General features: G+C 43.2%; 1 protein-coding gene across 3 annotated transcripts in view; it reads left to right on the top strand.

Annotated features, from left to right (window-relative positions):
- The first annotated feature begins 710 nt into the window (after nt 1–710).
- The window catches only part of USP9X (ubiquitin specific peptidase 9 X-linked), a 125,305-nt gene continuing 99,195 nt past the window's right edge, over nt 711–26,820 (top strand). For 2 of the 3 annotated variants that reach the window (XM_060087967.1, XM_060087965.1), the window contains exon 1: nt 711–1,321. The gene's annotated coding sequence lies outside the window, so the exon portion shown is untranslated. Of the gene's footprint in view, nt 1,322–21,646; nt 21,693–26,820 lie in introns of all 3 variants that reach the window. The other variant, XM_060087966.1, reaches the window with a different exon arrangement.

The raw sequence follows: 26,820 nt of genomic DNA, 5'->3' as shown, positions 1-26,820 counted from the left end.
GGTGACGTCATCATCCGGGCACTCGGCGACGGGGCCTCGGATCACAATGGAACAAAAACAAGCGGCCCAAGTCAAACTGAGCGACGCGACTGTGGCTCGCGCGATTAACTCTGTCCTGGCCACGCAACCTGCCAATCCCGACCTCCCAGCTCCTTCCCCGGCGTGGTGTGCCACATCCTTTCGGGCCTCCCCACCCCCACTTCTGCCCGTCCTGGTGCCGCCTCTGCCCTCACACTGCTCCAGAGGCGAGGGGTATGGAACACTAGTTCCTGCGACCCTGGAGTGGCCGGCCGAAAGAAACAGTACTGCTTTAAAAATCTTTACCGCATTTTCGTCCCTTCCCCCACCCCATCTCCCCGAATTCCAAGCGTCTCACGCCTGGCCCGGCTCTCCCGGACACACACGCCACTCCTCCCTGGCGTAAGAGCCCCGGGTGGAGGGGGACCAGAGAGAGCATAAGGAGCAGGTGAGGGAGAAGGGGGGTGGTGTGGAGGAGAAGGAGGAGGAGGGCTGAGGGGCGGGCCTCGTGAGGGGCGGGCTTCGTGCGGGGCGGGGCTCGACGGGGGCGGAGAACCTCAGGGCCTTGGGCGGTGCTGGGGCTGGTGGGAGTCTGCGCCGTCCCGCTGCTGCCTCCAGCCGCCGCCGCCACTGGCCGAGAGGTTTTTTTTTTTTTTTTTTTTTTTTTTTTTTTGGTTTGCCGGATCCGCCATATTGAAGAGGACGGGCAACCGCGGCTGCGGAAGCTAGTCTCCGCCGTCGCCGGAGCCGCAGCCTCCCCGCACCCGGCCCGTCCGGGCCTCTGCCGCGCTGATCCCCTCCCCGCCTCGTTCAGCTCACAGGCCTCGCGGGAGGCGGCCGCCTCAGCGCCCGGTGCTTTGCTCGGCGCCGGGAGCGAGGAGCAAACCGCCGCAAAGTGACCAGGCCCGGAGCGGGGACAGAGGCGGCGATCAGTGGAAGGTGAAGCCGCCACTGCGGGAGGAGGAGCAGGAGGAGGTGACGCAGGAGAAACGCACCGCCCGGAGCCCGTCTGCGCTCAGAGAGAGCCCCAGCCCGAGGCGAGAAGGGGGAAGAGGGCCGCCGCCGGCTGAGGAGGAGGAGGAGGCGGCCGTGGCCACCGCTGCTGCAGGGCGGGCGCGGCGAGCAGCGAATTCCGGCGTCGCTGTTTAGCCCCCTGGTCCCTACGCCTGCAGCTTCTCGACACACTTTGTCGCCCGTCACCCTTGGGCCTGGGATGCACCCACGGTCGGCCTTGTCCCGGGACTGAGCCTTGCTGCCGCTTCCGTGTGTCCTGCTTCTGAAGAGAAGACGCCTGTGTCGTGCGGTGAGTACCTAGCCACGCCGGGACTACGCGCTTTTCCGGGGCCAACAGCTGGATCGAGGGGAGGGGAAGAGGGCGAGGGGGGTGTGCGTGCGCGCGGTGCCTCCTGCGGCGGCCGCGGGCCGGGCTGGGGGCTTCCCGGCTCTCCCGCCTGGGCCCCGGGCGGGGCGGGCCGCGGGGCTCCTTTCCATGCCCAGCCGGCGTCCCGGGAGCGTGTCTGTGTGTTTTGGACTGTAAGGGAAAATGGCTGACGGCTCCGTCCCTCCTCCTCCTCCCCCCTCTTCCCGTCCTGTCTGGGGCCGCGTCGGAGGATGGAGTCTCCGGGCGCGGCGTGCAGCCCCCGCATCCGCAGCCCGGGGCCGGGTCGGCGCCGGGGGCTCGTCGCCCCCAGGTCCCGGGGTTTGCAGCTCGGCGGGCTCGCGGCCGGTTTCCTTCCCGGTCTCGTTCCACTTGACACCAAACGCCATTACTGAGGTGGAGTGATTTGGAGCCGTAGAGCTAGGCCTCGGCTACGCCTGGCTATCGGGCCCGACGACTTGTCCGCCTCCCCCCGCCCTCCTGCGATAACCCGCAGCTTCTCCTGGGCCCTGTGGTCTGGGAGCCGGAGCCGGGTTCCGGGTTATCGGCCTCCTCCGCTTACTTCGCCCTCTTTTATTTTCGGAGGGCCAAAGCCGCGAAAGATGTTTTGAGGCAGAAATCGCTTCCAAGCGAGCTTGGACCGACCACCTTTCTATTTTTAACTTTTTGCAAAGAATATTAGCATGTACGAGTTTGTTAATGATAAAACCTTCAGATTCTTGTGATGTGACGCTTCGGGTTTGAGAAACGGTTTATTTTTCATTCATTGTGAAATATTACGTTAAAGAGTTATGGAGCAGGTGTATACGTGTTTTGCAATATTTGTATGGATTTTTGGGGCAACTGGAACTTACACGGTGATTTTTAAGATCTTCAACTGAAGCTGCTTAAATTAAGCTTGTTATTTTTTTTTGCAAGGTCCATAGTTATAACGTTAATTGGATTTTCCATCTTGCAGTTTACAGGTGTGTGTAATTTCTTCAGACAGTCTTTGAATTTAACTGAGCGAGTTCTAGGTTAAATTTTCATGCTTTATTTTGAGGGGAGGGAAATATATTTGTAGCCATGAGTCCCCATGAAACCTATGAGTTTCATGGAAACCCATGAGTCTCCCTAAGTCTATATAACGTTTGTAAACCTTAACTTCTGAGGAAGAATTCGGGCTTCTTTAGATTAGGAAGCTTTTCAGCGGGTAGTTAACTTCTCTTGGAGCTCATTTTCTATTCTTAGTGATTATATGGTAAGGACTCGTTAACCGTGACTAGCTTGGCTTTTTTAATCCGTATACTTGAACTTAAAAATAGAGACTACAAACTCTTTTAGATTTCATTGGTCTACTGATTCAGTGGGCTGCCATTTTGGTTTCAGCAAATGCCTTCCTAGTTCTGAAAGATTTACGTGTTAAATACACAGAGATGTCAGCATTTGTTTTCTCAATTTTATAACCCATGTGCTTTGTCATACTTGTAACAGTGTTTGGATTTGAGTGAAAACCAGCAATATTTGAGATTCGTGTACCGAGGGCGAACTCAAAATGTTTCTGATAGCATGTTATGTTTTGTTTTCTCTCATTTAAAAATAAGACTTTTGAACTGTATTTTTTCCTGCCTTTTTTGAATATTTTTTGCATGAACACTTAATTTGCAGTTCTTAACGTGTTATTTTAATGTTCTCATGCCTTTTCTTCCTTTTATTTGCTGACCTTGGTAGTTTCTGAGAGGGAAGATTTCTGGAGGGATTAAATAACACCAAGAACCGTACATGTGAGAATCTAAATTCCTTAGAAAGTAGCTTTGAAGGGCAGATTTTACCTTTCACCAAATTATTGGAATCTCTTGGTGTTCCATAGTTTTCTTGTTTTATTAGTGGAATGCTTCAGTAGGATTTACTTTGGATCTTTTTTCTTCCAAGCTCTTGAAATAAATTTTCTGACATCTCAAGAAGACGAGAGATTTTATGAATGTCTCCTGAAAGATAATTTTTCTGATATGATATTAATAATGCTGCTTAGTTTTTGAAAATGGATGTTTCTTATGAATTTGCTAGTCATCAAGTTCTTGATTAGTTCGACACAGCAAGCATTCTTTTAGCTTATTTTTTGTTTCATAAGGTCAATTTTAAAACATTGTTTTTGTGCTTAAGTTTCAGAATTTTAATATTGAACCAAACTTTTTTAAAATCAGGTTATATTTCCCCTATTGGTGGTATGTTTTCTGAATCTTGAAATTTTTTTTCCCAAAAGATTGGATAACAGGGTTTTAGTTTCCATTTAGTTCTTTGAAGATCTGTATCTTTGAAAGGTATCGTATTTATTGCTAAATTCTTTTCTAATTTTAACATAGAGTCTAACATTAATATTTGCGAAAGGATTAATGTGTTGGACCTCAACCCTGACTGCACATTAGAATCACTGGGCGGGGGTGGGGGTTAAAAAATATATATACTGATGCCCGGGTCCCATTCCCGGAGACTTATTAATTGATCTGGTATGGGCCCTGGGCAGCGGTGTATTTTAAAAGGATTATGAGAGTTATCCACCACAGTGTTCATTGCAGCACTATTTACAGTAGCCAGGACATGGAAGAAACCTAAGTGTCCACTGACAGATGAATGGACGAAGAAGATGTGGCACATACATACAATGGAATATTACTCAGCCATAAAAAGAAACGAAATTGAGTTACTTGAAGTGAGGTGGATGGACCTAGAGTCTGTCATACAGAGTGAAGTAAGTCAGAAAGAGAAAAGCAAATACCGTATGCTAACACATATATATGAATCTAAAAAAAAATGGCTCTGACGAACGTAGGGGCAGGACAGGAACAAAGACGCAGACGTAAAGAGTGGACTTGAGGAGACGGGGAGGGGGAAGGGTAAGCTGTGACAAAGTGAGAGAGTGGCATGGACATATATACACTACCAAACGTAAAATAGCTAGTGGGAAGCAGCCGCATAGCACAGGGAGATCAGCTCGGTGCTTTGTGACCACCTAGAGGGGTGGGATAGGGAGGGTGGGAGGGAGACGCAAGAAGGAGGGGATATGGGGACATATGTATACATATAGCTGATTCACTTTGTTATACAGCAGAAATTAACACAACACTGTAAAGCAGTTATATTCCAATAAAGGTGTTTTTTTAAAAAATTTTAAAATAAAAGGATTATGGGTGATTCTCATGGCATTCAGGGTTGAAAACCATTGTTATTGCTGTTAGCATGTTCTTATTGAACTCTGCAGTGGATAAATAAGAAGATGGTTTTTTTCTTCAGCTGTTTTCAGTTATCACTACAATTGTCATTTTTGACTTAATTATGTGCCAGCACTATGTTAAACACTCCATTTATCATTGTATGTGGATCATATTATTTCCATTAAACAGATAAAGGACTAAGGTCTGTCAGGTTCAACCAGTGGTGCTTCGACTGCTCTGCCATGTTAGTGAAATGACACTGATTACTATTTTTTTTAAAAAAATTGGGACTTTTGTTTCCCGTACCAGAGAGGCTTGAGGTTAAAATTTTAATAAAAATGTAATAGTCTGCAATTTGGGAAATATCTTGATTGACCAAGGGAGATGCTAAAACTTCGCAGCAAACAGGTTCTTCCCCTTCCATATGTCTCCCAACATGTTCAGGTTGATAGTTTAATTGGTGGGTCTGCTTATGACTAAAATAATGTAAGACAACTTAACATTCCGAAAAGATGCAAAATCTAGGCATTTCTCTCCCAGTGATCATATCCTGTAAGTGAACATTTAGTATCATGTGAATTTTTATTATCTCAATTTGAGAATTCTGAGTTTTATTTAGCTCAGTTTAAAATCAGTGTAATTTTCACAAAAAGTTTTCAAAATGAAAGGTTTTATTTTGCATTTTTGCAATATTGGTTGGTAATTTTATGGAATGAATGAAATAGTAATAACATCTTTATTTGGTGTTTGTTTCTCTTAATTTCCTTGGTCTGTTGTGCTAAATTCTATATGGGGGGGTTGCTAATGTAGAATCTATGAGCATTCTTAATGTGGCACAAGATTTGTCAGAGATCTTTCTGTTAAATTAATGCTCACTGTCCTATTCTCTATGTTATAAAGTCTATCATAAGGGAAAAAGAAGTCATGAAACGCCTGATATTTATGTATATTGGAGTTTGAATTTACCGTTCAGTTATTATTGTTGTGTAAAGTAATGATCAATGTAATATGCTTGTAAGGAATAAGGTGTGAAAAGGCATACTATTAAGATGAGATATCTCACCTAAATTTATTCTTTAGTGTGTCTGTGCTAACCTTTTGGGCTTCAGTACACTCTCACGCTCTACATGCATTTGATAGCCAGTGGGTTTCTAATTCTATTTTCAGTCACTGTCTAACAGTAATTTTCTAGTTCAGCTGTGTATCAGAATCACCTGTGCAGCTTTTTCAAAATGTATTTGCTTACGTCTTACTCTGGGGAGATTATAATTGAGTAGGTTTGGGGTGGGAACTGGGCATTTAATTTAAAAACTCAAAATATGATTCTGATGAGCAGCTAGGTTATTTTTTGACTATTTATTTTATTTTATTTTATTTTTTGCGGTACGCGGGCCTCTCACTGCTGTGGCCTCTCCCGTTGCGGAGCACAGGCTCCGGACGCACAGGCTCAGCGGCCATGGCTCACGGGCCCAGCCGCTCTGCAGCATGTGGGATCCTCCTGGACCAGGGCATGAACCCGTGTCCCCTGCATCGGCAGGTGGACTCTCAACCACTGCACCACCAGGGAAGCCCTGACTATTTATTTTAGAAAAAGAAATCTGAGATTCTGAGTTTATACACACACACATTTATTTATTATCTCTTACTGAGCATCTTAGAGTTAGGGTTCCAGCTCTAATACTAACATTATTAATATCTGTTAAGGCATTAGTTTCCTTTTCATCAAATATTTATTGGGTATCTACCCTGTGCCAGGCACTGTCCTAGAGATTACTGTTGTCTAGAAGCTTACGTTATATGAAGTGAGGGCCATTGGACTACCTGGTCTCTATAAAGTCCTTCCTAGCCCTAATTTTGTCATTCCTTATTGTGCTTCATAGAAGGAGACTGAATTAAGTTGTTATAAGAAATATACTAGCTTTGGTATAAGCTGATGGAACTTTCCTTTTACTTTTCATCTTTTTTAAATAAGTTAAATAGAATTTCCTTATGAACGCCAGCCTTCTCTAGTGAGCCCAAATGTCAAGTACAGTAGAAATGGATTCTTTTAGTATTGGCTTTAGAAATAGCCATACTTACGATGCTTTTAATTTTTTGGGCCAGTAACTACATACTCTGGTGTCACCTGTTCCTCCTGCCATTCCTTTTCTGTATTGATTCTCCATCAGTTATCTCTGCACTGCTTGTGTGTTTTTCTGTTTGTTTTGCTTATTTTGTTCAGATGCTTTGATTAAATTTGTGCTCCAGATTCTTTTAGGTTGGTGGCATCTGTCTGGTCAGACTCAAGATCCTAAGTCACTGACATATCCCTAGCACCTAGAAAGTGCCTGGCACATAGACATTCAATAATTATTTGTTGGACGTTCAGTTCATCATTTTCGTAGTATGATTTCTCTTTGTCTTTGGTTTTTTTTTTTTTCCCTAATTCTCTTTATTACTTGGAGTCACTTAACTTGACCTAATAATCCTTTTATGATGAGCAGTCCTGGAAGGAATCTTAGATCTAGTCAAACTCCTTGTTTTTCAGATGAGGAACATGGCTCAACGAGGTGAAGTAACTTCACTAAGATAGTGTACATAGACTACCTTCTGTGTGAAGCTATTTCCATATCTAACAAGTCACGTTAATTATTAAATTCTTTGAATTCCATGACCTTTGTAGTCACTCATAAAATTCACACTTAGATCTTTTCCTAATAATGGATAAATAAGGTCAGGGATTCTGTCCTTTACCTTTATGTATTACAGAGCGCATAGAATAACATTGTTTACTGGGACTTCCTTGGCGGTCCAGTGGTTAAGACTCCACGCTTACACTGCAGGGGGCATGGGTTCCATCCCTGGTCACGTAGCTAAGATCCCACATGCCCTGCTGTGCGGCCAAAACAACAACAACAAAACCCCACGATAACATTGTAAACAATAACTTTGCCTCAAAGGCAAAATGTGGGGGAATGTTCGACTTCTAATATCTATAACGGCTTGTATCATAATATTATAGCCCCTTTCTGTTTATCCTTTCTGTAACTGATCAATCATGTATGGTTTGAACACTTTAGACCCATATTGGCCAACCGTTATCGAAGGAATTATTTTCCTTGGGACAGTTTTGAGCTGGTAAATCTTGGATCCCATCTTCAGCTACCTACCTGTGAAGTGGGAAGAAGAAAATTTAGGAAGAGAAAAAGGAGGAGAAACCTCTTTTTCCTGTCCTTATTATGTTCATTTCCTTCCTACTGACTTTGGTGGTTACTGAGAGTTGTAAGTTTAGGTTGTTGGTTACATCTCTCTTTTCTGGTCTTTTTTCTTAGCTGGTTACTTAGAACTTCTACATAAGTCTACTCGATTAACTTGGACAGGGAAATTATATGGTATTAGACCCATGTTATGCCTAACAAGAATATTTTGTCCCTGATCAAGGTAGTGTAGAAAGATTTGGTTGCTCTCCTTTATAACACTGTCAGGGTTCAGAGCAGGGATCAGCAAACTTTTCTTGTACAGGGCCAGATTGTAAATATTATAGGCTTTAGGCTTTGTGTTTTTAAGAGGCAAAATCGAGGCTATTAGGTAAATTTTTCGTTGATGAAATTAAAAATATAATGATAGTTGAGTACAATTAATTGTAATTTAGGTCTAAGGAGAAGAAGAGAATTGGGGGGAAGGCTAGTGATACAGTATTTTGCCTACTTGGGGTTTAAAGTTCATATTCCCTGTCATCAAGTTGATTGTAAATGACGCTGTGTGAAATCCATTCTCAATTTTGTGGGCTGTACAAAAACAGGAGGCTAGATTTAATCTGTGACCATAGTTTGGCAGCCCTGGTTTAGAGCAGTGGTTCTCAAACCTGGAGGGCTTGTTAAAAACAGGTTGCTGGCTCTTGCCCCCAGAGTTTGATTCATTAAGTATGGAATGGGGCCCAAGAATGTGCATTTCTAACAAGTTCCCAAGCATGGAACTACCCTTGGAGAATTACCGGTTTAGAGATGAAATCCAGCATATCCTATTTTTTATCAGGCTGATCACTTTGTTTAATTTTTCTTGAGTCTTTATTTTGTACTTGGTTTTAAATTCAACAATTACTTGTTAAATGCCTGTTATGTGCTAGGTATTATACCAGGTAACAGGGATACACAAGGTGAGCAAAACACAATTGTCCCTGTCATACATACTGGTTAGAGGGAGTTTAAAAATTAATTTCCACAAACCCTTTAGAGCTAGAGTCTGGGGACAAAGAGCACCATTTGGAAAGCAGTGCAGTGGTGTTTGATACTCATGTTAAAGGAAAGCTAAATTGGAAAGAGGCATTATCAAACTATTTCATTAATTTGATGTCTTAGGGAATAAAGTTCTGTATAAATGAACTTTTCAGAGCACCAAAGCTTGCTTTAAAATACTTAAACCAATTTATTATTTGATAGAAAGCTTTCTAAAGATGTTATATACTTTTTCTTTATAACTTCTGTCTGATAATGAGATTATTGTAATCTATTCGATTAAGAAAAAGTTTGGGTAGCATAAGGGAATAAAAGCAAAGAGCAAAACACACAAACCCCACCCCTAATAATTCCATCATGTAGAAGTAACCGTATTATTAGATGTTGGATGTGTGTTAGATCAAAGGTTCTTATCAGTTAATCAGTTTACTAAGTCAGGTTTCCTCATGTCCTCCGCCTCCACTTCTGCTTCAGGACTTCAGAGTGTGCCGTTTGTTCATCCTGCCTAAAGACACTGTTTGGGGGTCCTTCCTCACTCCGCTGTTCCTTTTTTAGATACTGCTTTGGTAAATACTGCTCAAAAATCTCATCATGAAGTTGGTTTTAATATAACTTTCCGACTTTCCCACCATTTAAAATTTTCTTTTCCCCTGTTCTCCATTCACTTGACTCGGGATTCTTCATACACTTCCTATGCTTTCCCACTTCTGTTGCTTTGTTTCTTCAATCTCCAAAGGGGCTTCCTGTTCTTTGCCAGTGGCAGTAACATCGAGAGTATAATTTAACTGTCCTTTGGCCTGTTTCATTTTATGCATTTGTTGCTTTTCTTCTTTGGTGGCTATTGAGGTTTAAAGATGGTTCACATATATACTAAAAGGCCCCAGGCTTTTCTTGTTTTAATTAATTAATTCATTTATTTGGCTGCATCGAATCTTCATTGCAGCACTCGAGGTCTTTGTTATGGCACGCGGGATCTTTCACTGCGGCAAGAGGGCTTCTTTCTAGTTGTGGTGTGCCGGCTTAGTTGCCCCGCGGCATGTGGGATCAAACACGTTCCCCAACCAGGGATCAAACCCGCGTCCCCTGCATTGGAAGACGGATTCTTTTTTTATTGTTTGTCTGTTTGTTTGTTTTGCGGTATGCAGGCCTCTCACTGCTGTGGCCTCTCCTGTTGCGGAGCACAGGGAAGCCCAAGCCTGGAAGACGGATTCTTAACCACCAGACCACCAGGGAAGTCCCGGCTCCAGACTTTTTTGAATTAATGTTTTTGAGTTTTTGTTTTTTCTTAGCTATCTCATTTTCTCAATAATCTTTATTTTCACTGTTGTGAGTCGTGGTTCCAGTCTAATCCTCCCCTCCCCACCCCCCCCCAAAAACGTTCTGTGGACTGGGAAAGGAGGTAAGAGGTGTATATTATAATTGTGTCTATATAAAGAGGGAGGATTTCTAGGGCTTCCCTGGTGGCGCAGTAGTTGAGAGTCCGCCTGCCGATGCAGGGGACACGGGTTCGTGCCCCGGTGCGGGAAGATCCCACATGCCGTGGAGCGGCTGGGCCCGTGAGCCATGGCCGCTGAGCCTGCGCGTCCGGAGCCTGTGCTCCACAACGTGAGAGGCCACAACAGTGAGAGGCCCGCATACTGCAAAAAAAAAAAAAAAAAAAGGAGGATTTCTTACAAGAACTTTGGGCTCTGATTCTTATTTCTGTACCTTTTCCACTTGAAACATGTTAGTCCTCAGCTCTGATATATCTGACTTTGGTATAATCAGTACTTTAATATGCTATAAATACACTTAATACACTTGACTTCTTTAAGTCAAGTTCAGACTTCTGTCCATTAGCTGATGAAGCAAGTGTCTTTTTATTGCAGGGTGGTATTGTCTGCCTGAGAACTGTTGTGTTTCAGCAATTTTGCTGTATTTGTACAGCACTGTCTTGTGTGTTGATTTGTAAGTTCAGTTGTATTTTGCCCTTTTATAAATGAGTGGGAAAACAAAAGTGCATCAGCTGGGGAGCTCAAACCTAGTATCTTTGAGACAGGACTGATTGGGGATATGAATCTTTAACCTTACTGGGTTAGGTTGTGCTCATTGGTTATGTTGGTTGACTTTGTTCAGTGGTGAGTGAAATAATTAGAACGAAACAGGAAATTAAGTATGGCGAGTATGTAATAAAGCTTGTATGTGAAAGGTGAGGTGTAACTAGGGATTTTATAATACTTTCCTTCACTCTGACTCAGAGTTGGAAAAACCCCTAGAAACATGTGAATCTATCGTTTGGCTTCTGAAATGTTTGTCTTATATCACATTTTCAGGAATGTGTTATGTATGAAAGGAGGGTACTGCCTCTGTACAGTGTTTGCCTAGACTATTGTGGAAATGACTACAGAAAGTCTCATTTACTTATATTTAATCTGTCTATTTACTGTGTCCATCGTACATAGATAACAATCAGTTATCCAAAATTCTTTTTTTTTTTTTTTTTGCGGTATGCGGGCCTCTCACTGTTGTGGCCTCCCCCGTTGCGGAGCACAGGCTCCGGACGCGCAGGCTCCGGACGCGCAGGCTCAGCGGCCATGGCTCACGGGCCCAGCCGCTCCGCGGCATATGGGATCCTCCCAGACCGGGGCACGAACCCGTATCCCCTGCATCGGCAGGCGGACTCTCAACCACTTGCGCCACCAGGGAGGCCCCCAAAATTCTTTTTTTATTGACTGTAGTTGATATACAGTATCAGTATCGAGTGTACAATATAGTTATCCAAAATTCTTGAGAGTTTTTGACTTGGAGCAAACTGAACTGGGGTGAGAGGGATTGTGGGTCTAGACTGAGGGTTGGAGAAGCCTAATGGAGTGCTTGTAGGTGTATTTCTTGTCTCATAATGGATGTCATTATCTGAGCCATATGTCAGCTATCTCAAATTACTCCTACTTGAGGATTACCTTAGTTATCCTCAGTGCATCATGGGAAGAAGAATCACGTCAGTGAAAGGAGACTAACGGAAGGATTCTTTGGCTTCTGTTCATCTACACAACCACAAAAATCAGTTTCTTCGAGTACCTCCATTTCTCTTCCTGCTCTCTTCCCAAATACTGCTGAAAACTCTTACCATGTCAGCTCTACCCAAACTAGGTCATTTTGATGTAATTCTGGTCTACTTTTCTGAGGTTATTTCTTGTTCTCTCACGTAATCAAATTATCCATAGTTGATATGGATGCTCCAGTCTTTCCTATTCCCGTGCCTTTACTCTTGGAACTCTGTCTCCCTTTTGTGGCTAGCCTACCAGTGCCACCTAGCTCACATGCCATCTTCATGAACTGTTTCCTGATTCTCTCCAGTTGGAAGTGGTCGTTATTTTCTCCGAACTCTGGTAGCATGTACCCCCCCCATGCTTTTCTTTTGGAATTCCACTTTTTATTTTTTAATTAATTTATTTATTTGGCTGCATTAGGTCTTCGTTGCTGCGTGCGGGCTTTGGTTGCGGTGAGCAGGCGCTACTCTTCATTGTGGTGCACGGGCTCCTCATTGCGGTGGCTTCTCGTTGCAGACCATGGGCTCTGGGCACGCGGGCTTCAGTAATTGAGGCACGTGGGCTCAGTAGTTGCGGCTTGCGGGCTCTAGAGCGCAGGCTCGGTAGTTGTGGCGCGTGGGCTTAGTTGCTCCGTGGCATGTGGGATCTTCCCGGACCAGGGCTCGAAACTCATGTCCCGTGCACTGGCAGGCGGATTCTTAACCACCGCGCCACCAGGGAAGCCCCTTGGCAGTCCACTTCTTTTTTTTCTTTATGTTTCTTCAAAAATAGCCTCTGGGAAGGTGGCTCTGAGAAGTTTCCTGAGGCTCAGTTGATAGTGTCTAAATCTGAACTGTCCTTTGTATTTTGTAGGTGGTCAGAACCTCTCTCAGCCTGATTGAGAAAGTGTAGTTGGTAGTAAAGAGCTCTAATCTCAGTCAAAGGGCTTGGGATATGATTGTAACTACTGCCAGTTAGTGAGCAAATTATTTAACCTAGATGAAATTGTAAAATGAAGGATTTGGACTGGATGACTGAATCTTATAACAATTGAATTGAACTCATTTTATACTATTCTGGCACAAGGGGATATAAAGATAAATCCTTACCTCCTAGGCTCTAACATCTGTTGGGCCAGACTATACAGTGTGATAAGTGCTGTACTAAATAGTGGTGTGGAAAATAGAATGGTAAAAGAGATGAAGAGCGACTTCCCTGGTGGTGCAGTGGTTAAGAATCCGCCTGCCAATGCAGGGGACACGGGTTTGAGCCCTGGTCTGGGAAGATCCCACATGCTGCGGAGCAGCTAAGCCCACATGCCACAGCTACTGAGCCCACGTGCTGCAGCTACTGAAGCCTGCGCACCTAGAGCCCGTGCTCCGCAACAAGAGAAGCCACCGCAGTGAGAAGCCCGCGCACTGCAACGAAGAGTAGCCCCCGCTCGCCGCAACTAGAGAAAGCCCGCGCGCAGCAACGAAGACCCAAGGCGGGCCAAAATAAATAAATAAGAGAAAAACAAAAGTCATTCTGGTTTGGCGTTGAGTGAGGTTTGTTGGTTTTCAAAGGTGCGCTATTTTGGTGGCCCTGTGAATTCGAGCAGAGACTTATGGGCAGAGAAAGCAACTTGAGATCAGGGTTTTTAACCTCAACACTGTTGATAGCTTGGGCCAGATAATTCTTTGTTGTAGGGGTGCTCTCTTGTTCCTCCCTGAGCTCTACCCACGTAATGCCAGTAGTACACCACCCCCTCAGCTGTGACAACTAAAAGTATCTCCAGACATTGCCAACTGTGCCCTGGGGGCAGTATTTGAGCACCACTACTTGAAATGGAGGAATGGAAGTGTGAAAGTGTAATGTTTTTACAGAAAAGCTAGTAGTAGAATGTAGAAGAAACACTGGAGATATTGGGAGGGGAGGGGGATTTGGGGATATGACACTAGAAAGGTAATTTGAGTAAGGCTAGAGCACAAGGGACGACCTTAGTGCCACCTTAGGGCACTTTTGTTTTGGGGGTAATGAGATGGGCCTTCAAGTTTAAGTGAAAGGTAGAGATAATTAGATCTGTCGTTTATTTCTGAAAGATAATTCTGATGGCATCATGGTGGACATGTTGGAAAGTTGGGTAGCAAGGGAATTGAGACAGTATTTGTAAGGGTTTCGCTGAAAGATAAGAGAATGGTTTAAGGAATGGAGTAAAGGAATGAGGTACCTGGGACTCCACTTGTATGAGGATGGTGCTGCTAAATTTTTTTTTATTGGAGTATAATCGCTTAACAATGGTATGTTAGTTTCTGCTTTATAACAAAGTGAATCAGTTATACATATGTTCCCATATCCCCTCCCTCTTGCATCTCCCTCCCACCCTCCCTATCCCACCCCTCCAGGCGGTCACAAAGCACCGAGCTGATCTCCCTGTGCTATGCGGCTGCTTCCCACTAGCTATCTACCTTACGTTTGGTAGTGTATTTATGTCCATGCCTCTCTCTCGCTTTGTCACAGCTTACCCTTCCCCCTCCCCATATCCTCAAGTCCATTCCTCTAGTAGGTCTGTGTCTTTATTCCTGTCTTACCCTGTGTTCTTCGGGACATTTTTTTTCTTAAATTCCATATATATGTGTCAGCATACAGTATTTGTCTTTCTCTTTCTGACTTGCTTCACTCTGTATGACAGACTCTAGGTCCATCCACCACATTACAAATAGCTCAATTTCGTTTCTTTTTATGGCTGAGTAATATTCCATTGTATATATGTGCCACATCTTCTTTATCCATTCATCTGTTGATGGACACGTAGGTTGTTTCCATCTCCGGGCTATTGTAAATAGGGCTGCTATGAACATTTTGGTACATGACTCTTTTTGAATTATGGTTTTCTCAGGGTATATGCCCAGTAGTGGGATTGCTGGGTCATATGGTAGTTCTATTTGTAGCTTTTTAAGGAACCTCCATACTGTTCTCCATAGTGGCTGTACCACTTCACATGCCCACCAGCAGTGCAAGAGTGTTCCCTTTTCTCCACACCCTCTCCAGCATTTATTGTTTCTAGATTTTTTGATGATGGCCATTCTGACTGGTGTGAACTGATATCTCATTGTAGTTTTGATTTGCATTTCTCTAATGAGTAAAGATGTTGAGCATCCTTTCATGTGTTTGTTGGCAGTCTGTATATCTTCTGTGGAGAAATGTCTATTTAGGTCTTCTGCCCATTTTTGGATTGGGTTGTTTGGTTTTTCTGCTATTGAGCTGCATGAGCTGCTTATAAATTTTGGAGATGAATCCTTTGTCAGTTGCTTCATTTGCAAATATTTTCTCCCATTCTGAGGGTTGTCTTTTGGTCTTGTTTATGGTTTCCTTTGCTGTGCAAAAGCTTTTAAGTTTCATTAGGTCCCATGTGTTTATTTTTGTCTTTATTTCCATTTCTCTAGGAGGTGGGTCAAAAAGGATCTTGCTGTGATTTATGTCATAGAGTGTTCTGCCTATGTTTTCCTCTAAGAGTTTGATAGTGTCTGGCCTTACATTTAGGTCTTTAATCCATTTGGAGCTTATTTTTGTGTATGGTGTTAGGGAGTGGTCTAATCTCATACTTTTACATGTCCCTATCCAGTTTTCCCAGCACCACTTCTTGAAGAGACTGTCCTTTCTCCACTGTACATTCCTGCCTCCTTTATCAAAGATAAGGTGACCATATGTGCGTGGGTTTATCTCTGGGCTTTTTATCCTGTTCCATTGATCTGTCTTTCTGTTTTTGTGCCAGTACCATACTGTCTTGATTACTGTAGCTTTGTAGTATAGTCTGAAGTCAGGGAGCCTGATTCCTCCAGCTCCATTTTTCGTTCTCAAGATTGCTTTGGCTATTCGGGGTCTTTTGTGTTTCCATACAAATTGTGAAATTTTTTGTTCTAGTTCTGTGAAAAATGCCAGCGGTAGTTTGATAGGGATTGCATTGAATCTGTAGATTGCTTTGGGTAGTAGAGTCATTTTCACAATCCAGTCATTTTCCAATCCAGGAACATGGTATATCTCTCCATCTATTTGTATCATCTTTAAGTTTTTCATCAGTGTCTTATAATTTTCTGCATACAGGTCTTTTGTCTCCTTAGGTAGGTTTATTCCTAGATATTTTATTCTTTTTGTTGCAGTGGTAAATGGGAGTGTTTTCTTGATTTCACTTTCAGATTTTTCACCATTAGTATATAGGAATGCCAGAGATTTCTGTGCATTAATTTTGTATCCTGCTACTTTACCAAATTCATTGATCAGCTCTAGTAGTTTTCTGGTAGCATCTTTAGGATTCTCTATGTATAGTATCATGTCATCTGCAAGCAGTGACAGCTTTACTTCTTTTCCGATTTGGATTCCTTTTATTTCCTTTTCTTCTCTGATTGCTGTGGCTAAAACTTCCAAAACTATGTTGAATAAGAGTGGTGAGAGTGGGCAGCCTTGTCTTGTTCCTGATCTTAGTGGAAATGGTTTCAGTTTTTCACCATTAAGGACGATGTTGGCTGTGGGTTTCCACAGATGCAGGGTACATCAAGTTGATTGTGGAGCTTTAATCCGCTGCTTCTGAGGCTGCTGGGAGAGATTTCCCTTTCTCTTCTTTTTTCTCACAGTTCCCGGGTCTCAGCTTTGGATTTGGCCCCGCCTCTCCATGTAGGTCGCCGGAGGGCATCTGTTCTTCGCTCAGACAGGACAGGGTTAAAGGAGCAGCCACTTCGGGGACTCTGGCTCACTCAGGCGGGGGGGGGGGTGGGCACGGAGTGCGGGGCGAGTCTGCAGCGGCAGAGGCCGGAGTTACGTTGCACCAGCCCGAGGCGCGCCGTGCGTTCTCCCAGGGAAGCCGTCCCTGGGTCTCGGGACCCCGGCAGTGACGGGCTGCACAGGCTCCCCGGAAGGGGGGCGTGGGCAGTGACCTGCGCTCGCACACAGGCCTCCTGGTGGCGGCGGCAGCCCCATCGTCCCACGGCCGTCTTTGGGGTCCGCGCTTATCAGCCGCGGCTCGCGCCCGTCTCTGGAGCTCCTCCAGGCAGCGCTCTTAATCCCCTCTCCTCATGCACCAGGAAACAAAGAGGGAAGAAAAAGTCTCTTGCCTCTTCGGCAGGTCCAGACTTTTTCCCGGACTCCCTCCCGTCTAGCTGTGGCGCATTAGCCCCTTCAGGCTGTGTTCACGCCGCCAGCCCCAGTCCTCTCCCTGCGCTCTGACTGAAGCCCAAGCCTCAGCTCCCAGTGCCGCCCGCCCCGGCGGGCAAGCAGACAAGCCTCTCAGGCTGGTGAGTGCCAGTTGGCACCGATCCTCTGTGCGGGAATCTCTCCGCTTTGCCCTACCCAGGTACGTGGGGAGTTTCTTGCCTTTTGGGAGGTCTGAGGTCTTCTGCCAGCGTTCAGTAGGCGTTCTGTAGTTGTTGTTCTACGTGTAGCTGTATTTCTGGTGTATCTGTGGGGAGGAAGGTGATCTCCGCGCCTTACTCTTCCGCCATCTTTCCCGGAAGTGGTGCTGCTAATTTGACTTTGGCTTCTCTGTCACTGAATGTTGTACTTAACTAAAAAGCCAGACACCTTTATTATCTTCCCCTTCAACTCTTTCTCCCCACCGAGAGCTTCTGTCTGTTGAGATCTATTGAAAGGTCATCAGGAGAAAGGAATCTGGGTTATAGAATGACTGTTTTCCCAATGTGGCTCCACTAATTAAACAGTGGATTATCAAAGCACATGCCTTTTTTTTTTTTTTACCACCCCCTCCCCCAACATGTAGGGGACTACAATCTGGCATCCAGTTGAGTGTTAACTGTAGGCTCACCATGGTTTGTATAGGTGATATTTTACAGCTTTTGAAATAGACTGATACACAAAAATAGATGAATAATGTTATTGTTTAAATAGTTGCAGTAATCCCATTGGCTTCTATTTTGGAGGGTTTTTTGGTTTGCTTTAAAAAGCTGCTCATATTTGAAGTGAAAATAACATAGCCAGTGGAAGTGTACTGAACTTTGAGTCATAAAGGCTGTGTTTTAGTTTTAGAATCCTGCTCTTTGTTATGTCACGTAACAGTGAGGACCCAAAAGGTTATTAGTTACCTGTACAACCAAGGTGTTGGATGAGAGATGACTTAAGGTACATTTTTTGTTTTCTTTTAAAGTTAGTAAATTTTCTCTCTATCCCTAAAGATGTGGAAAAAACTGGAGTCTAGAGAAGAGACATTTTCAAGTAAAGGAACATAGGAAAGGTTTAAAAAAAAGGGTTCATAGGCTTAGGAGTTAGTATTGGATTGACAGGTAAAGGGAGGGATAATGTAATTTGAATGTTTCCCTTGTTTTTCATGTGTGTGTGTGTGTGTGTGTGTGTGTGTGTGTGTGTGTGTGTGTGTAGGGCTTTATTTTATTTAGTATCCTGTGGGTTGATTGTGTTTGCCCAACAGCTTGTAGTGTGAATTTAGGGACTACAGACTTGGTAGCCAGGGGTAAAATTTCTTGGCTGGCAGAGCAGCTTAAAGTTTGGTTAAGTTTTCATTTGAAGTCTAGATTAAGCTTTAAGAACGTACTGCTGTTAAAAAGTGATGTGGCCTGCAGGAGAAATAATATTTAGGGGAGATGGTTTTTTTCTGAATTGAGAATGAAAGTATGCGGATAAATAGAGTAGTAGTGATTTTTGTCTGGCACAGATGGTTTCAGAGAAAATGTTGATAACCTTGTTTTTCATCACTGTGAGAAGAAGCAAAAGAAGCCTATCATTTTTATTGTGTATCAGTAAGCCCGTCATTCTTAAACTTACTGGTCTCAGGACTTCTTTATAATTATTGAGGACCTCAAAGAGCTTTTGTTAACGTGGGTTTCTATCCATTGATATGTATTACTATATTAGAAACTAAAACAGACTTTTAAAATTTTTATGTGTGTATTTAAAAATAAAACTCATTACAAGTTAATGTAAATAATACTTTTATGAAAAATAACTTCCAAAACAAAAGTTAGTGAGAAGAGTGACATTGTTTTACATTTTTGCAAATATCTTGTATCTGACCTGATGAAAAAAGGTGGATTCTCTGTCTCCTTCTTCCTTCAGTCTGTTGTGATATAATACATCATGTAGCCTCTGGAAGAACTCCATTGTATACCTGAGAGAGAATGACAGTGAAAATGGCAAATAATGTCTTATTATTATGAAAACATAATCTCTTGAATCTGCTGAAAGGGTCTTAGTGGACCACACTTTGAGAACCAGTGCCTTAGACTCCCAAGGGAAGTTTGACATTATCTTTTGAGTGGCTTACCTACTATACAGTTTTACTTTTTTTTTTTTTGCTGGGCCATGCTGAATGCGGGATCTTAGTTTCCTGACTTACTTCGAACCTGTACCCCCTACATTGGCAGCACAGAGTTTTGTTTTTTTTTTTGCGGTATGCGGGCCTCTCACTGTTGTGGCCTCCCCCGTTGCGGAGCACAGGCTCCGGACGCGCAGGCTCAGCGGCCATGGCTCACGGGCCCAGCCGCTCCGCGGCATATGGGATCCTCCCAGACCGGGGCACGAACCCGTATCCCCTGCATCGGCAGGCGGACTCTCAACCACTTGCGCCACCAGGGAGGCCCAGCACAGAGTTTTTAACCACTGGATCACCAGGGAAGTCCCCAGTTTTGGTTTTTAATTGAGATATAACTTGCATACAGTTTAAGTTTAATTGAGATATAACTTGCATACAGTTTAAGTCCACAAATCTTAAGTGTGTGGCTTGATAAATTTTTATAAATGTATACATCTGTATAACTATCATTCAGATCAACATATAGAACATTTCCAGAATCCTAGAAGACTCCCTTATGTGTCGACTCCTCCAACCCCCTGCCCCCCAATATTCTGACCCATATCTTTCAATGAATTAGTCATGCCTGTTTTTGAATTTCATATAAACCGAATAATACAATATACACTCTGCTTCTGGCTTTTTTTGCCCAACACATGATTGATTAGTTTCTTCTTTTTCATTAAGATGTCATTATTTGAAATATACCATTATTTGTCTATACATTCTACTGTTGGTGGACATTCAGATTGTTTACAGTGTTTTCACGACTTATAAAGTGTTGCCATGATTGTTTTAGTATGTGTCTTCTTTTTAATTATTACTATTTTTTTGGCCGCGCTGTGGCACGCGGGATCTTAGTTCCCTGACCAGGGTTCAAACCTGTGCCTCCTGCATTGGAAGCTTGGAGTCTTAACCACTGGACCTCTAGGGAAGTCCAGTACGTGCCTTTTGATGGTCTCTTTTTTTTTTTTTTTTTTTTTTTGCGGTACGCGGGCCTCTCACTGTTGTGGCCTCTCCCGTTGCGGAGCACAGGCTCCGGACGCACAGGCTCAGCGGCCATGGCTCACGGGCCCAGCCGCTCCCCCTGCATGTGGGATCTTCCTGGACCTGGGCACGAACCCACGTCCCCTGCATCGGCAGGTGGACTCTCAACCACTGCGTCACCAGGGAAGCCCTGATGGTCTCTTTGGTATACACCCAGAAGTGAAATTGCTGGGTTATAGGGTATATGTGTGTTTAGCTTTAGTAGATGCTGCCAAACAGATTTCCCGAGTGGTTGGTTATATTAGTTTAGAATCCTATCAGCCCTGTAGTTGATGTCATTGTTCCTTAGCAGCATTTAGTATTGTTGGTCCTTTTAAGTTTATCCATTTGGGTGGAGATTTAGTAATATCTAATTGTGGCTTAAATATCCATTTGCCTGTGTTTAATGCCGTTAGAACCTTTTCATATGCTTATTGGTGAATACCTCTGGAAAGATCTTTGCACTTGAGAGATTCAATACTTCAAATTAAAATATGGCCTTTAGAAATAAACCAAGAAGACAAGAAATAACAAGTGTTGGTGAGGGTATGGAGAAAAGGGAACCTTTGTGCAGTGTTGCTGGGATGTAAATTGGTGCAGCCACTGTGGAAAACAGTCTGGAGGTTCCTCAAATTAAAAATAGAAGCTATGGGGCTTCCCTGATGGCACAGTGGTTAAGAATCTGCCTGCCAATGCAGGGGACACGGGTTTGAGCCCGGGTCTAGGAAGATCCCCCATGCCACGGAGCAACTAAGCCCGTGTGCCACAACTACTGAGCCTGCGCTCTAGAGTCTGCAAGGCACAACTACTGGGTCCACGTGCCACAACTTACTCGGCCATGAAAAAGAATGAAATGAAATTTTGCCATTTGCGACAACATGGATGGACTTCATAAAGACAAATGTGATCTCTCTTGTATGTGGAATCTTAAACAAACCAACCCACGCTCATAGATACAGAGAACAGATTGGTGATTGACAGAGGTAGGGGGTGGAGTGGGAGAAATGGGTGAAGTGGGTCAAAAGGTTAAAAAAAAAAAAAGGTAATACTTTCATTATCAAAAAAGGTATAGGGCCTCCCTGGTGGCGCAGTGGTTGAGAGTCCGCCTGCCGATGCAGGGGATACGGGTTCGTGCCCCGGTCTGGGAGGATCCCATATGCCGCGGAACGGCTGGGCCCGTGAGCCATGGCCGCTGGGCCTGCGCGTCCGGAGCCTGTGCTCCGCAACGGGAGAGGCCACAACAGTGAGAGGCCCGCGTACGGCAAAAAAAAAAAAAAAAAAAGGTATAAACCAGGAAGCTTATTCTATTCTACATTCATTCCACTCTCCAGGACTTTTTTTATGTAACCCAACAAATGTCTCTAAGCTTAGCTATCATTCTTTTTTGTGTGAACTTCACGGTTATGAAATACATTTTAAAGAATATACTTGCTATTCTGTTCCTTTGGTAGTAAGGGGGCTAGACTGGTGAATTCCTTAAGGGCAGAAACTGAGTGTTGTTTACTGTTTTGTCTCTTCAGGGTCTGGTGCAGAGTCGGTATTCTATAATGTCACCAAGATAAACAGGTAGATTTTATTTTTTACCCTGCCTTTAATTATTTAACCAGATTTCCCTATATAAACATGCTTTAAGGGATGGGCAAGGATAGAGATAACTCTTGAACACCCTTAAGAATATCTGATTTGTTTTAATAAGATTGCATATGTTTTACCACCAGTGAACTTTTTGTATAGGCCAAATTTTTTATATGTATGTATAAATTTATAAATTTATTTATTTATTTTTGGCTGCATTGGGTCTTTGTTGCTGCGCGTGGGCTTTCTCTAGCTGCGGCCCACAGGGGTTACTCTTCGTTGCAGTGCGCAGGCCTCTCATTGCGCTGGCCTCTCTTGTTGTGGAGCACGGGCTCTAGGCGCACGGGCTTCAGTAGTTGTGGCTCGAAGGCTCTAGAGCGCAGGCTCAGTAGTTGTGGCACACGGGCCCAGTTGCTCCACGACATGTGGGATCTTCCCGGACCAGGGCTCAAACCCGTGTCCCCTGCATTGGCAGGCGGATTGTTAACCACTGTGCCACCAGGGAAGTCCCTATATACCACATTTAAAGTTTTTAATGTTTTCATTTTCAGTACTTCATATAGCTTTCACTTTTGATTTGAGTATCAGCCTTCATGGTGTACTGCAGAGTGTAGAACCTTTAGGATTAATTATACACAGACATACAGAGTTGAAAGGATAGCTTTTTTTTCATATATCTCTCTTAATGGAGTCTACATATATAAAATCATATTGCAGAATAATGTAAATGTCCAACTAATGAATGCCTAAATAAAATGTGTACCATTCAATGGAATATTTTTCAACTATAAAGAGAAATGAAGTGTACTGATACATGGTACAATTTGGATGAGCCTTGAAAACAGTCATGCTAAGTGAAAGAAGCCAGTCATAAAAGACTCCAGGTTGTATGATACCATTTATATGAAGTGTTCAGAATAGGCAAATCTATAAAGACAAAAAGTAGATTAGCTTGGGGCTGGGGGTGAGGGAGGAGGGAAGGGGGAATGATTGCTGCTAATAGGTATGGGGTTTCTTTTTTTTTTTTTTTTTTTGCGGTATGCGGGCCTCTCACTGCTGTGGCCTCTCCCGTTGCAGAGCGCAGGCTCAGCGGCCATGGCTCACGGGCCCAGCCGTTCTGTGGCGTGTGGGATCTTCCCGGACCGGGCCACGAACCCGTGTCCCCTGCATCGGCAAGCGGACTCTCAACCACTGTGCCACCGTGGGGTTTCTTTTTGGGGTGATGAAAATATTCTAAAATTGATTGTGGTGATAGCTGTACAACTCTGAATAAACTGAAAACAGTTGAATGGTACACTTAGAGTGTTTTATATAGTATGTGAATTATATTTCAAGACTTACTTAAAAACTATAATATGTAACTTCAAACATAGTGAAGATAATCTCAACGACTAGAAGGAATTTCAAATTCTTGGTTTCCTTTTCAAATTCATTACATTTGTGATTCAATCTCATTGTGGAAGTTTCAGGCAAAAAGAGTACCTACTGGATGCACATGGAAAATGGTAATTATCAATAATGTGTCTGGCTTGCTTAAAATATTGACTAAATGAAATGAAGTGTCTCTTTTCAATGTGTTGGATCAGCATTTCATGATTGGATTAGTTAACTTCTAAAAGTGTTAACTAATTTTGATAAAGATTGGTAAGAGCTATTAATAAATAACTTTGAGTTGTTTATCTTAATCTGTCCTTTAACAAAGAGTAGACTGGTAAGTAGGCATACCTTCTGTGACATTTGGTATGTGACTGTGTTTAATATTTTCTTTTTTTTTTTTTTTTTTTTGCGGTATGCGGGCCTCTCACTGTTGTGGCCTCCCCCGTTGCGGAGCACAGGCTCCGGACGCGCAGGCTCAGCGGCCATGGCTCACGGGCCCAGCCGCTCCGCGGCATATGGGATCCTCCCAGACCGGGGCACGAACCCGTATCCCCTGCATCGGCAGGCGGACTCTCAACCACTTGCGCCACCAGGGAGGCCCTGTGTTTAATATTTTAAGTCAACGTTGCTCACTTGCTTTTTATGATTAGGTTGCTTTGTTTAGGGACTAGAATTTATTGAGACTTTGCACCCTTTGTAAGGATTTAGTAAATAAAGGAATATTTAAGTAAAAGTATATCTTTTCTTGAAAAGTGACCTGAGTGTGTGTACACTATAAATCTCAGTATTTTGAAGGATTATAATTTAGAAAGTGGTGAATATTAACGTTTGTTTCTGTGGGCAGAACTATAAGCTATAGGTATCAGTGACAAGGGAAATAGACTTTAGACTCAGTAAAAGAGAGATGCGGTACGCGGGCCTCTCACTGCTGTGGCCTCTTCCGCTCCGGACGCGCAGGCCCAGCGGCCATGGCTCTGTGGCCCAACTGCTCCGCAGCACGCGGGATCCTCCCGGACCGGGGCACGAACCTGCGTCCCCTGCATCGGCAGGCAGACTCCCAACCACTGCGCCACCAGGGAAGCCCGAAAGAGAGACCTTCTTGCTGATAGCAATGAGCTAGCTTCACAGTGTTGTAACCAAAAACCTTTAAAGAGAAGATTTAAATGTAGAATTTCCTATAATTGGAGCAGTTAATTTCCAAATCTTAATCGCCTTTGAACACCTCTCCCTGATTCCCTGCAAGGTTCTAGCCTTCAAAGTATCTCTTTGGTGCCCTTTTTGTGCTCAAGTTAGAACAAATATTTTCTTTTTAAAACAAGTCTTTTCATTTTTATGATATTCTTAAACGTTAGTACATGTGTTTTTGAGTACGTGGATGATTGTCTCATAATCAGGAACCGCCACACCATTTCAGCCATTGATGTTAGCTTTGTGTTTTTAACACGTGGCTGCTCAGTTGTACAATTTAATTTGTCAGATGAGAGCAACAGAAGCAGACTTAACACAAAAATGATGTGTTGGTTTGAAGGAAAAATGATGTCATGGCAAACCATGTGTACAGAGTGATGTAGTAATTCAAGTAGGAAAGCTGTGTTTCCCACATGGTACATGATAGTAGTAGGATAGCCGTGCAAAGCTCAAAGGAACCTATGCCTTAGCAGTCAGCAGTATGCTGCCATCTGTCACATATTATTAATATTAATAGTTTTGTTTGTATTTAGTTTGAAAATTTGTTTTGTAGAAGAGCAATAAGCATAAGGAGTTGAATTCTGATTTCATTTATGCACATATTTAAGCAGCATTAAAATAGAAAGTAATTTAATTTTTTAAAATGCTGTTAAGGTAGAACCAGATTTGGCAAACTTGAGCCAGCTTATTATATTGTTGATAGAAACCTGGTGCTTGGAGTTAGATGACTGGAACCGGGACTCCAATTCCATATTTACCAGGTTATTTCCCTATTTATTGAATGAAAAATATACTTATATTTCTACCTAAAAGGGTGGTTCATTTGTCCATTCTTTTACTCAACAGATAAATAGTTTACTTACTGTGTAGCACTGCATAATTTTGGTGTCTCTTTGTTACTGGTTTCTTTTTATTTTTTAAATTAATTTATTTTTGGCTGCGTTGGGTCTTCGTTGCTGTGCGCGGGCTTTCTCTAGTTGCGGCGAGTGGGGGCTACTCTTTGTTGCGATGCGTGGGCTTCTCATTGCTGTGGCTTCTCTCGTTGTGGAGCACAGGCTCTAGGCGCGCGGGCTTCAGTAGTTGTGGCTCGCGGGCTCTAGAGCGCAGGCTCAGTAGTTGTGGTGCACAGGATTATTAGTTGCTCCACGGCATGTGGGATCTTCCCGGAGCAGGGCTCAAACCCGTGTCTCCTGCATTGGCAGGCGGATTCTTAACCACTGTGCCACCAGGGAAGTCCCTAGTGATTTCTTTAGTCTTCCTGTTGTCACGTTTTCTTTAGAGCCAGCACAAATTCTGATACGAACGCTGTGCTGTGAATTGTCTTACAGATGGTAAGATTTGAGTTGAAACTTTTTAAAAAGTAGGGCAAACTTTTGAGGTATGGTAGGATTCTGTGTTAATGTAACAGAATAATAAAAGCAGCTATATTAATAAAACTATTGAGGCTGTTCATTCATTTTAAAGTTCAACCTATGCAAGTATAATATGTATGTCAGGAGCATAGCATCCTGGTAATTTATGATTGGGAGAATACTTTTCCTCTGGACTGATTTGGAGATCATAGGGTGCCAGGGCGCCTGGAAATAAGAATTGTCGAGCGTATATAGTAATCTAATTAGCATTTCAAGGGAGAAATAACCAGCACTTGTTAGAACATCTATTATTTGTTGTGTGCCTTCTGTGTACGTGGCATTTCACATACATTCTTCCATTAAAGCTTCCCAGCAATCTCTGAAGGTATTAGCCACCTTGAAAGAGAGCAGAAGATACTTGGAGATTAAATATGATCTGTTATAGGTATATCTGTTATATTTCAATTGCTGAAAAGCCTCATGTTCTGCAAAAATCATGCACCAAAAAGTAAGAGGGCTTACGGAGGAAACAGGATTGAGAGCAAACTGATCACTCAGAAGCTATGTAACTTTGTAATTAGAGCACTAACAAAAACAGTAAGAATTTCAATAAAATAAACAGCACAGTTTAAAAGATCCTAAACTCCTGACAAACTATGGTAAATATAGGACTTTTTTTTTTTTTCTTTTTAAAGGTAACCTAATAGAACCCTTCCATATAGGGAATGGTTGAGGTTACTGAGTTAAGGACACAAGGCTGAAATAAAATTAAAATGCACAAAGGTCAGGAGGAACAGTATACATACTTACAAGACAGAGCATGCGGCCAGACTGAGCCAAGAAAAATATAGGGTGATGGCTATCTGGTCCAGACCTTTATCCCCAACCCTCATGCTGCATTCAGCTGCTGTTACTTGGTGCAAAACGTTAATGTGTTGAGGGGGAAATTGCTTATGAAGTAACATGATTTGCAGGTGTGTTTACTGGCCAGTGAGCTAGCCATTTTTTTGTTTGTTTGCCAGTGAGCTAAATACCATTACAAAACTACAGGTATACCTTACTTTATCGCGTTTCGCTTAATGCTCTTGGCAGATAATGTGTTTTTTTCAAATTGAAGGTTTGTGGCCACCTTGCATCGAGCAAGTCTGTTGGTGCCGTTTTTCCAACATCATTTGCTCACTTTGTGTCTCTGCCACACTTTG

Source organism: Mesoplodon densirostris, chromosome X (assembly GCF_025265405.1).
Source record: "Mesoplodon densirostris isolate mMesDen1 chromosome X, mMesDen1 primary haplotype, whole genome shotgun sequence".
Lineage (NCBI taxonomy): Eukaryota > Metazoa > Chordata > Mammalia > Artiodactyla > Ziphiidae > Mesoplodon > Mesoplodon densirostris.
Note: the sequence above shows the minus strand (reverse complement) of the source record. Positions and strands in the feature narration are given on the sequence as shown.